This window comes from Triturus cristatus, chromosome 5_2 (assembly GCF_964204655.1).
Source record: "Triturus cristatus chromosome 5_2, aTriCri1.1, whole genome shotgun sequence".
Taxonomy (NCBI): Eukaryota; Metazoa; Chordata; class Amphibia; order Caudata; family Salamandridae; genus Triturus; species Triturus cristatus.
Genome location: NC_140588.1, coordinates 1,039,328,565 through 1,039,341,408, shown reverse-complemented (window position 1 = coordinate 1,039,341,408; position 12,844 = coordinate 1,039,328,565). Strand labels below are relative to the sequence as shown.

General features: G+C 44.6%; 1 pseudogene; it reads left to right on the top strand.

The window, feature by feature from the left end:
- Positions 1-7,273: 7,273 nt before the first annotated feature.
- On the top strand, positions 7,274-9,356 carry LOC146829632 (transmembrane protein 183 pseudogene; annotated as a pseudogene).
- Positions 9,357-12,844: the final 3,488 nt, after the last annotated feature.

Here is a 12,844-nt window from a genome sequence, read left to right as displayed (position 1 = left end):
AATTTCTTTAGGTGATCACGTCACATTGTGACCGGCCTTGGCAATCATGGGAGAGGACAGAATAGCCACAGGCACGGCATGTGCAAATAAATGCATTCCAAAATTACATTCACTAAGTGCATGTCACTCATCTGTACAGGCACATCACTCAGACAAGTATGAGTGCAACATGTGTTGATAACGATTTTATGATGTGTTCATGGATGGTGGGTGTGTCACCTCTGTGCAGAGGGGCTGTTTGGGGTTTCACCTATTCTAACTGCCAGTCCTGTGTGTCACAGTTGGTAGGGTATTCCACTCTTCGGCATTTCACATGTGTCCAAGGTCATTTCATTTTGGCTGCCATTTGTGGCCTACAGGTGACAACAGGGCTCCTTGTGGAGTAAGTTATGATGCAGGGATGCCCCCTGTGACTCAAGTCCCACAACATGGGCAACATGTACGATACAGGAGTCACTGCCCCTACATTCGTCCACTCTGTCATAATTGATTAATCATGGTCATGACACGTCTGTGTGCAGGTGGGGTTGCTTGTTCCTCTGCAATGCGAAGGGGAGATGCAATTTCACTGTGTGTTCCATGCATGTGTCTGCATTGGCGCAGTTTACATACAGACTGCATGTCAATGTACATTGTGACTGTGAGGAGATGCCTATGTGATGCAGAACAATGGTCTTTTGTTTTACGTCACGGATGTGGGGTTGTGCTCGTCATCTCACTGTTTATGTACTCTGCTTTTATGGTGTATTTTCCCGCATGACGTGTGGGAATTGCAGGCCAGTCGCTGGTTTTCGCTTGTTTTTTGTATCACTATAGGCCGCCTCACAGCTTTTTTTGCGGCATTGCATTGACTTCATCGCGGACATTTGACGCGTTGTCGTGGGACTATCGCATGGTGCCGCCGGCTTGAGAATACCACGTTAACATGGTGTTATTTTCCCGCAATAGACTGCTGTGGTGGGCGTTCCACCACAACACCCAATAATTTTGCCATGCCCCCTATTTACAAGGCTGGCATAAATATGGGGCAGCGCCAAAATTAAGATCCTTGAAAACCTGGTCTTAACATTCAACAACGAGGAGAAATTTTTAATTTCTCCTCGTTTCTGCTGTTTCTATGTGTGTTGCATTGTGCAGCACACATAGAAACGGCAAATCGCCATGAATGATTGTTTAAGTGCAGCAAGGTGTCCCTTCCTGTACATAAACAATCATTAAGAAAATGGTGTTTTGCTACTTCCATGTGTGCTGCACAATGCAGCACACAAAGGAGTTATAAATCATCATTAGTGATTGTTTATGTGCAGGAAGGTGTCCCTTTCCTCAACACAGGCACCCTTGCACTATGGTGCAAGGGTGCCTGCTTTGGTTCTAGACAGCTGAGTTTAGTGCCAGTCCTAATGAAAGTGCAGGGATGTGACATCCCATTGTAAATATGGCGCACCCCTGATTCCGGCTCATATGTAAAAATAACACTCAAATTAATCAAATGTTGTCTCGATTGTCATTGGGATGGGATGCTTTAGTTCACAAGGGAGCATAAAAACTGTTGAGGTTTTGGGGTTAGAGTGATGCCCTATGTTTTTATGGGCAAGACCCACCCCATTATTTTATTAAAAACTCTATCTGTATGCCTCTGGAGAGGGAGAAACAGGTTTTTCCCTTTTGGGGTGGAGTGTGGCCAATACCAGACTGCAACACCAACATCACTTACTTTTGCCCCAAAGGCAAAATCCCTAGGGTCAAGTAGATTTTATATCCCACCCCCGGGAGCATGTTTGTGGCAACCTCCCCTATTGGGAAAAGCATCCTATCAGTCCCCAGGGAGGCAGAAAGACACTATTGACCCCACTGGGGCAGGGGTACGGCTCAATGCCAGGGTAAGCCATCCCATGCTTTGTTTGTTTTGGCACCATTCAATAATCCCTAGTGTCTAGTGGGGTTTTTGTCCCCTGGGAGGGGGTGGGGGGGGGGGTGGGAGATTGGAAGTAAATACCCTAGCCAGACCTCAGGAGGGACAAAAAGGTGGCGGGGGCATGGGCATGAATTCAGTCCCTAGAGTCTAGTGGACTTTCTGCCCCCCCCAGTGGGAAAATCAGGGGTTATTACCCCATCTGCCACACAAGAAAGGCGGAAAGACTGCTGCTGCCCTATTTGGTTGGGATGTGGGCATAGCCATGCTGGGTAGCCCCCATCCCCATATTTAAAAAAAAAAAACATTCCCTGGAGTCTAGTTGTCTTTCTGCTCTCCTGTGGGAGCAGATCAGGGGTAAATTCCACCATCTGCCCCTGCAGCGGGGGAGGGGCAGAAAGACTGTTGCCTCATTTACTTGGGGTGGGGCATGGCCATGCCCATGCTTGGCAGCCACCATCCCTATATGTGTCATTAAAAAAATCCCTTGTGTCTAGTGGGCAATCTGCAACACCTGTTGGGGGGTTGATCTGGGGTAATTATCATATTGCCTCCCCGGGGGGGAGAATATTGAATTTTATAGTATCCAATATCAAAAAATTCCTCAAGGGTCAGGCTCTCGGGCACAGCTGAGAGCACTCTAGAATCTCGTCCCATAATGCTTTGCTGGCCCTTTGGTTGGCATTGTATTAAACTACTACAAGACAACCAATGTGTTTCGTTCCCTTCAGATTGGGACTTCATGAGGGCATATGTAAGCAAGTTTTAATTTCTTCTTGCTGTCTCCATTATTTCCCTTTGATTGTAAAACATCTTCCTTGCCCAGAATTCTGTGTTTCACTTGTTCATTTCATGTTTGTTTCTTCCTATCTTTTCTGCCACATTTTCCAAGAGAAGTAGTATCTCTTTCCTTTAAACAGTCCCAATTGCTGGCTTTGTCAAGCCTTTGTAACTAAGATGCATGTGTTGTTGGTAATTTAAAAATGACAAATTAAGTAGTTTAAATGGGAAATTTTAATTATGGTGTATAGAGAAAATTGGGTGAGGCACAAACATCTGTGGAAAAGGAGCATTTAGTACTTTGCTGGCTCATGAAATACCTGATCTCCATACATCTATGCAAGTCCAACAGCATCCTGTGAATCAAGCTCAGAAAACTACTTGCATAAAAATAGCAAATGCCTCAATGCCACCCGGGATGTTTTGGCCCGCTTGCTATTTTTTTTGCTGCATTTAGCACACAAAAAATACCTTTAAATGTTAGTAGTAAGTGTGGGGAAATCCTACCCCAAGAGCACATTTAGCATGAGCAAGTGGCTGCGCGCTCATTATTCATGTTGTGTTACATTTAGCGCTATTTTTAGGTAAGTCTGTGTGATTATGCTACACTGTATTACGCAAGTTATGCCCACCCGTACTCTTCCCCATTTGTTTCACAAGACATCCCAGTGCCCCCCAAGTGCTCTTTAGTCACTACCCTGCCCCTCCACATGTCTCTGTGCTACCTGATGCCTGCCCTACTCCACTCTGTCACTCCACAATGCACCTCTATCCTGCGCTATCACTCCCCAATGCAGACCTGCTCTGCTCCCCGATTCCTGGTCCTGCTTCTGTTTTTTGCACATTTTTCTTCACTTTTAATTTATTGTTCTAAAATGCCCACTGGCTAAAATGGCAACATGGCTGCCAGTGTGTCATGACACATGCATAGCCATCTTAGAATGGATTAATGTACACACATGCCTCACAATGCACATGTCTTACAACGTATGAATAATGCATTGGCAGCCATCTTGAAATGGCTTTTCTGTTTTAGAAACCCCAATCCAAGATGCCACCAATGTGGGCACATTTTTCCTGACTCAGCTCCAACCATTTGGTTTAATGTAATACTGATAAATGTAGTACCAATACAAATAAGCATTGGGAAAGTCAACTGCTTTGGCTTTTACAAGGACCAGCAACACCCTTGTGGCACAAGACAAATAAAACAGAGTAAAAAGTTTTGAAAAACTGTCAAAATGATTTGTGCAGGTGTAATGAAGGGGAGTACTTACCTGACACTTTCTTCCATCGAACTCTGCATCTCGAGCTCTGACACCCTGTGACGTAAAAGAATGATATCAACAGAGAGGAAGCACTACAAGTAAGGAAGAAGGTGGAAAAAGCAAAGCTAGAAGAAAGATTTCGTTTTTTTCTCCTGGAAGAGCGTTGGCTTAGGGAGAGGGAACGTGAATGATGGATGATGAAATAACACAGAAGCACCTCATCTTTACAAGACCTGTGGATGTCCCGAGGAGACGACTCTAGAACTCTGAGCCGATGACACTAAACAAGGGAAACCCCGCTATAACCGTAGTGCCTTCCATCCACTAGGGTATCTGGAAAGGCATCCGTCTCCCCCCACGCTGCAAGAGGAGCATGTCTAGAACAGATGGGAGACTACATTTGTGAATTTGAGGTGCTGGTTGGAGGAGGAATTACGGAAAGGGAGGAAGGTGTAAATATTGTCCCAGGCAAGGCTTTGGAGATGATTTTTCATGCACTAAAAAGGGCTGTGCCATAAGTGAATTTTTGTTGGACTGTAATCTCCATTTGTTAGATCTGTCATTTTTAGTGCTTCAACCAAAACTTTTGCCTTCACCCCTCCTGTTTTCAGAATTTTGTTTTTGTTGGCATTAGGACTTTGTGCTAACCATTGCTAAAGTGCTTGTGCGATTTCTCTAAAACTTACAACTGGCTTACTCCTGATTGACATATTTACTTATAAGTCTTTAGTCTGTGGTACTACATGTATACCCAGGACCTGTATGTTAAATGAAACGAAGAGGATCTACAGCATACAGCATTCATTGTGCCACCCACTTATGTAGAACCTTTAAACATGTCTCAGGCCTGACATTGCAGCCTGTAGTGCAGTTTAAACGGTCATGCCTAAACCATCCTTTTTGAAACATAGAGGCCACTTCTAAGACAAACCATAAATAGCCCATATGCCAGGTGCATTGTATTTAAAAAGTAGGACGTGTTTTTAATTTTTACATGTCCTGGTAGTTAAAAACTCCTAAATGTGTTTTTCATTACTGTAAGGCCTCTCTCTCCCATTGGATACAACTGGTTACCCTATTATATTTACTAAGTGCTAGCTTTTGATGGGGAACAGGGAGGAATGTCAACCTTGGAATCAAGTGAACTGTAATTTAAAATCCTCTTTACTGGTAAAGTGAGATTTAAGTCATAATTCTGAAAATATCACTTTTAGAAAGTTTGCATTTTCTTGTCCTAACCATTTGGTGCTGGTGCTTGTGTATCGGGTCACATGACTGTGAATAGCTTGGCAGTTGGCCTTTGTGTATTCCTCCCAGACAGTGAGACAAAGGGGGACTAGGTGTTGGCAAGATAGGTCATTCAGTCAGGATGTGTGGGGTAGAACTGTTCCCTGTCCCACTTACAATTCAAAGGGCTGCCTCAAGCACACACACAAAGGAACCTGACACCAGTCTTTTGACACCCCAGACTACTCGGATCCTTGGCAGGGAAAGGGAAGAACTTTCCAGAACCAGATGTGGGAGTAGGCAGAATGTCACCCCCACTTAAAAGGCTGGCACCAGTTATAAATATCAGACCTCCTGAACCACCTTTTCAATACACACCTGGACCTATGAACGACTTCAGAAGGACTGACTTGTACTCCAGAGGACCTACCTGCTGCTTGAGGCTTGCCTAGTTCTTCAGAGGAATTCCCTACTGTTACCTGAGGACTGCCCTGCTGCTTGAAGCCTGCCTTGTACTTTAGAGGACTGCCCTGCTGCTTGAGGCCTGCCTTGCTGCTTGAAGGAGAGAAACCAGGACTACCAGAGTGACTCAAATGGCTAGTTCCCTGGCTTCCTGTATGAGCTACAGGAACAGCTCCAGAGACCTTGAACACTGCACCTGGCCTCTGCTAGAGTGAGTCCTAACCCCTCAAGTGGTCCCCTCAGGTTTGTACCCTTGGGAGTGATTGTAGGTGCTGTTCCTACTTAACCCTAAAAGTTGGGACTTAGAAACATTTTCACCAAAAGCTGCCAGAAAAACTGACAGAAGACCAGGACCTACCTGCCAGCCGATCTGCCCAAGGTGCATCACTGGTTGGCCTGAATTTGCGGCAGCTCCCTCTATGTTAATTTACACATCTTCACCGGGCTCAATGGCAACAGGCTCCCCATCCAAGACTAACTCCTTGGCCTGAAAATCCAGCTTCTCCCGCTCAGAGGTTTTTCCTGCCATTGTCGAAAGCTTCACAGAGACCTTGGGCTCTCCGGTCTCCTCCTTGGATACAGCCTGCTGTCTTGTTCCTCTGAACTCTTCCTTCTCATGGACTTTTTCTCAGAATTTCTTCTCAGTCAGAAGATAAGTTGAGGCCAGGCCCAGTCTACCTTGTGCATCCAAACCATGCTCCAACGTTTGACTTTGTCCCTGTCGTGCACGACCAGATACAAATGTATGATGTTACAATGCAAACAATTACAACGCATGACTTTACAACGTAGTTTTCACATCGCAACATCCATTACAAAGCATGATTTTACATTGCATGCCATCACAACGCATTTTTAGAAACTACATTTCTACGGATTCTATTACATCGCATTATATAATTACAACGCATACCATTACAACGCTTACCATTACATTGCATTTAAGGTAAGTGTTGGATAGTGTAGGGGTAAAAATTACTATTCCCACTCCAGTGAGTGCAACAGTAGGGTAACTGTTGGATAGTGTAGGGGTAAAAATTACTTTTCCCACTCCAGTGAGTGCAACAGTAGGGTAAGTGTTGGATAGTGTAGGGGTACAAATTACTATTCCCACTCCAGTGAGTGCAACAGTAAAGTAAGTGTTGGATAGTGTAAGGGTAAAAACTATGCTTTGTTAATGGTATGCTTTGTAATGGTATGCGTTGTAGTGACATGCGTTGTAATGACATGCGTTGTAGTGACGTGCAATGTAAAGGCTGCGTTGTAATGACATGTGATGTAAAGGATGTTGCGTTGTAATGACTGTGTTGTAAAGGTAGTGCAATGTAATGACTGCGTTGTAAAGTTTGTTTCCCCCAGATACCCAAGGTTGGCACTTTTAAGTTTTAGGCACTCATATTTGTGTCATTTTATTTATAAAAATGTTTTCAATTTTTCTAAATTGTTGTGCGATTTTTCTTGTGTTGTGTTTTCATTTTATTATTGTTTTTGTGCAGCTGAATAATTAACATAGTGCCTCTAAGTTAAGCCTGACTGCTTTATTCCAAGTTACCAGTGCTTTACCCTTATGAGGATTGTGGTTGCTGCTTGAGTAGGGTTTTCACCCCTCTCAATCAGTAACTAAATGACTTACAGTATCTATACCTCAAAGCCAAAGCCAAAAATGCCAGCATGTGAGATCAGCTACTGAGCATAAGGCATAGAGTATCTTTGCTTTAACCATCGACTATAAGTTTTTACCTAAATTCCTAATTTAGGTGACAGCCTAGAGCGGAGAAGAAAGACGGATCTAAGTGTGAAAACAAAGGGCATAAAAGCAGAAGAAGTATATGTCTAGGAAGTAAAGAAACAGGGTGAGACAGAAAAGAAAAGAGGAGATGCCTACCTCCCTGAATGAAAACATCAAAACCGGCTAATTGTAAGATCAAGCATGGCGGCGGAGGCAAGAGATGCCCCGTTCTTTTCTCGTTCATTGAACTGCAGTGAGTCTAACTACCGCGCGCCATGTTACAGTGGCGGATTATGCCAATTCTGATCCTGCTGTGGGGAAGTCTGGTCGTGTTAGGAAAGCTGTGGCCAACGCAATTCAAAAAGAAGTGAAATCACTTTGCGGTTTGGAAGCATCTCTCGTACCAGTGGAGGAAGAGCTTTCATCCATTATTGTGAATGGAGAGTGCGAAAGTGACAATGACATGGCAGAAATGCCAAAGAAGGTATTAGCAGCAGGGACAAAGAAAAGGAGCAGGAGAAATGAAGAAACCTTACACAGCAACATTGGAGATGACTATCCCATAGACATTTGGCTGATGCTTGCCTCCTATATACGCCCAGAAGATATCGTGAAATTTGCTCTTATTTGTAAGAATGCCTGGACTGTTACTTGCACTGCAGCATTTTGGATGAGATTGTACAAAAGGCACTATCAAACTACTGCTCTGCTTCCAGCCCACTTGAGGCCAGAGTGCATTGAAAAACTGCGGTGTCTGCGAGCCTGTGTGATCCGTTCATTGTACCATATGTATGAGCCATTTACTTCTCGACTGGCAAAAAGTCCTACAATCCCGGAATCGATTCCCAGCAATTTAGCTTATTCTAAATGTTTACTATTCTGGTGCAGAAAGACTATTGGGATTCGGCAAGAACCAATGTGGGAGTTTAACTTCAAGATCCAAAAGCAGTTTCCTAGATCCAAGAAGAACAGTCATCCTATACTGCGTCCTCCTTCTAGATATGAGGAAGTGCATACTAGCCCAGATCAGGACTGCTGCCTGCTGCAAGTCACCACCCTCAATTTTATATTTATACCAGTTGTCATGGGCATGACATTATCCTGTCTCCCCCTGTTCTTTTTGAATCTTGAAACTCGTCCGGCGGAGCCCAAACCACATGGCCGATTCCCGGTGGAGCTGCACCGACAGCTATAGGGGAGACTGGCCCTGGCACACCGCTTTGGCCATCACCTACCCAGCCGGACTTCAGACATCTGTTTCGCCTTTTTCTCCGCCGATGTCTCTTTCCAATGGACTCCCAGCTCACCCTGTTCTTTTTGAATCTTGAAACTCTTCCGGCAGAGCCCGAACCGCATGGCCGATTCCCGGTGGAGCTGCACCGACAGCTATAGGGGAGATTGGCCCTGGCACACCGCTTTGGCCGTCACCTACCCAGCCGGACTTCGGACATATGTATCGCCTTTCTCTCCGCCGCTGTCTCCTTCCAATGGACTCCCAGCTCCCCCTGTTCTTTTGAATCCTGACACTCATCCTGCCAATAACTCCTGTAGTGAATTTGTAATTTTTCTGTAATTAATGTGAATATTTCTGTAACTGGTAACACGCTGTTTCCTTATGTAAAGCACTCTGATACCTCCGGGTCTAGCTATATAAAACTCTCTAAATAAATAAAAATAAATAAATAAATCTAATTGTGCTTACCTTTCTGGTTCCAACGGTAAAGTCAAAGGACCTCAGTCCGGAGTAATGGGAACCTGGAAGGAAAATAGAAGAAAGAAGTGGTCAGTACCAGGAAATCAGACCAATCTGAAGCTTACCGGCTGTTAGACCTGGCATCCTTGCAGTGGTTTCCCCTGACTTTTTGCCTTCAGACCTCCTGTTTTGCTGACTTAGTTTTTGCTGGCTGTAGGACTCTGCGAATGTTACCACTGCTAACCAGTGCTAAAGTGTGCATGCTCTCTGTTTTAAACAGGGTAATATTGGGTTATCCACAATTGGCATGTTTGAGTTACTTTTAAGTGCACTACATGTGCCCAGGGCCTGAAAATTAAATGCTACTAGTGGGCCTGCAGTGCTGCGGCAACAATTGATGGACGGAATGCTGAATGAATCAGACATTCACACCCAGTCAAGAGATCCAGGTTAAATCTATCATTCTTTTGCTCAATACGCCACCCCAGTTTGGACCCTGTCATATGCAAATCAGTCTTGACCCTGTTCCTCTTGGAAACAGTCCAGCCCGAACTGCCAAGCCAGGTCCTCCCTGGAACGGAAACAAGCATCCTGGGTCCTGTTTCGGGGTAACACCCCTCATCAGCCAAGCTAGCTTGTATCCAGTGGCGCAGCGAGCAAGGGGCCCACGTCTTTGCATTCCCATCCCACTTTGGGCAAAATGTGCTGCAGCAACAATTGATGGGCGGAATGCTGAATGAATCAACATTCACAACCAGTCAAGAGATCTGGGTTAAATCCATCATTCTTTTGTTCACTTTGCCACCCCAGTTTGGACCCTCTCCTATGCAAATCTGTCTTGACCCTGTTCCTCAGGGGACCAGTGCAGCCCGAACTGCCAAGCAGGGTCCTCTCTGGTAGGTTTTCCCTTAAGGATTTAGGGTGGAATCTTTCAAAGAAAAGTAGATAATTCCTATCAGTAGGTTGGTGGAAGACCCGTGTCTGGAGTTTGCCAACTCCTCTCCCTCCCAAATTAATAGCACACCATCAATAAACCTTCTCCAAAGTTTAATGTTGCTGCTTCAAAAATTAATTGTTTGATGCCACATAGAGGCCCACCCGGCTGGGGGCGAAGGCACTCCCCATCGAGGTGCTGTGTGTTTGTAGATAGTAAGTGCTTTGAAATTCAAAACAAATTTTGGTAAGGGCAATCTCAGCCAAATGTAAGATGAATGACCTGGGGGAGCAGAATGACCAGTCCTGGTCATACAGAATCTTCTCTATCACCCTTAATGTCTTCCTTTGGGCGAAATTCATGTAGAGGGACTCAATGTCCAAACCCACCAGGAATTCTCTCTTGGGGTCAAAATCCATGTCCTTCAAGAGGTTAGGGACATCAGTAGTGTCTCTCAGATAGGCTTTTCTATTCTGAAAAAATGGTTTCAGAAAAAAGTCACAAAAGTGCGACAGAGGTTCCAGGATAGACCCAATACCAGATACGATTGGTCTACCTGGTGGAGGTCTGGTAGGCTTGTGTACCTTAGGGAGGGTCTAGAAGTACGGAGTTATGGGGTTTTGTTGGCAGAGAAAATGGCCTTCTTTTTCTGAGATCCAATCATTACTGGTTGCTTCCTCCACTAAGGAGACAATTTCCGGGGTGGGATCCCACTGGAGAATTTTGTAGTTTCTACCATCCAAGAGGCATTCGTTTTCATATGCTACTTTCGTTTGCAAGACGATAGCCCCTCCTTTATCAGTTGGTTTTATAATGATATCAGGGTTCCCTTTCAATTCTTTCAGTGCTGTTCTCTCTTCCCTAGTGAAGTTACTGTATGGATGAGATTCCTTCTTAGCTAGTAATTCTATCTCATGGATCACAGCCTGTCGAATGTGGCCACCACCATCGGAAGAGCTACAGTCATAGGCGTGAGATAAGACTTTGGGCACAAGGTGGTGTCCCCTTTCCCTCCGTCTGTATCTGGCCTGTCCTCGAAGAAAACTTTCAGTCTGATGTTTCTAAAGAAGTCTGACAGTTCCTGTCTGAGTTTGAAGGTGTGAGGTGTATTGGTGGGGACAAAACCCAGGCCCTAGCTTAGTAGTCTCTCCTGTGGTGCAGTGAGAGGGGTATCAGTAAGGTTCATTACTAGGGTTAGTCCCTGCTCGTCCAGGGAGAGGGGTTCCCCCGACATGCTCCTTGTCAGCCTCTGGTTCAAGTCCTCCCACTGAACTCCTAGGTTCACTCTCTGTTTGCCCCTGCTTCTCCCCCTGCATCTTCCTAAAAAAGGGTTGGGTATTTGTGGGTACTAGGGGTTGTGTGGTCCCTGCATTGGTGGGAATGGGCGTCAGACGTACAACGTAGTGTTTTTTTAATTACAGAAGGATGCAAGGCGGCGAGGAGCAGGGAGGAGAATGCGGAGGTGGCAGACAACAGGTAAGTGGCTTTTTTTGCATTTTTAAAGACTTAGGGCCCGAATCACAGAACTAACTTAAGACAAAATCCTAAACTTACTACCGTTTTGGTATTCACAGAAGGCACTTACTCATTTCGGTATTCACAGAAGTTAGGAGTCCTAACTTTAGGACTCCTAAATGCCTTCTGTGAATACCGAAAGTCTTAAAATTAGGATTTTTCTCAGTTTAGTAGTCCTAAGTCTAAATTTAAGACTACTAAATTGAGAAAAATCCTAATTTTAAGACTTTCGGTATTCACAGAAGGCATTTAGGAGTCCTAAAGTTAGGAGTCCTAACTATACTACTACTAAACTGAGAAAAATCCTAATTTTAAGGCTTTCGGTATTCACAGAAGGCATTTAGGAGTCCTAAAGTTAGGAGTCCTAAACTTAGGACTACTAAATTGAGAAAAATCCTAATTTTAAGACTTTCGGTATTCACAGAAGGCATTTAGGAGTCCTAAAGTTAGGAGTCCTAACTATACTACTACTAAACTGAGAAAAATCCTAATTTTAAGACTTTCGGTATTCACAGAAGGCATTTAGGAGTCCTAAAGTTAAGACTCCTAACTTCTGTGAATACCGAAATGAGTAAGTGCCTTCTGTGAATACCAAAATGAGTAAGTGCCTTCTGTGAATACCAAAATGGTAGTAAGTTTAGGATTTTGTCTTAAGTTAGTTCTGTGAATCGGGCCCTTAGGGAGGGCGCGGAATGGAGCGTATTTCCACTGAGTTTTTAAAAATTCCTTGGAAATACACGTAGAGGCACTACGCCTGTTCCGCCCAGGGTTACTTGGGACAGAACCTGGTTGATAGTAGTTTATCTGAGTAATGATGGCCCCTAGAGGATCTGCATGACAGCCTCCTCTCCGTATACTAAGCCCTGTTGTTCTGACATGGTTAAAGAGAACTTGGTAGGAATTGCCCCCAAGGTATGTGTGCAGGAGAACTCCTGTCCACTAGCAATAAAATCAACCCCCTGCGGCTCAGCGGTGTGCAAATCAGTACCACACACAGATAAGGGGAAAGAGGAAGAACTCCTACTCCGACCTCCTCTCACTATTCTTGTCACACACAAACAAAAGTAGGAGTGTATATGGTCGCTATTTTCCTAGGGGTAAACTGGCAACAATACTCTGTTTAGAAAACTGCCCTCACCCACAAAGGTTTGTGGCATGCTTCATCATAGGGCTGCTGAACACACCTCCGCGCTAGCCAATGCAAGAGGTGGAGCAATAGAGTGGGGGAGACAGTACAAACACATAAAGAAGTAGGGATCAAAGCAATAATACAGTGCAGACTAAAAAAGTTAAAACAAACTTAGGGATCTCCAGATACCCATTT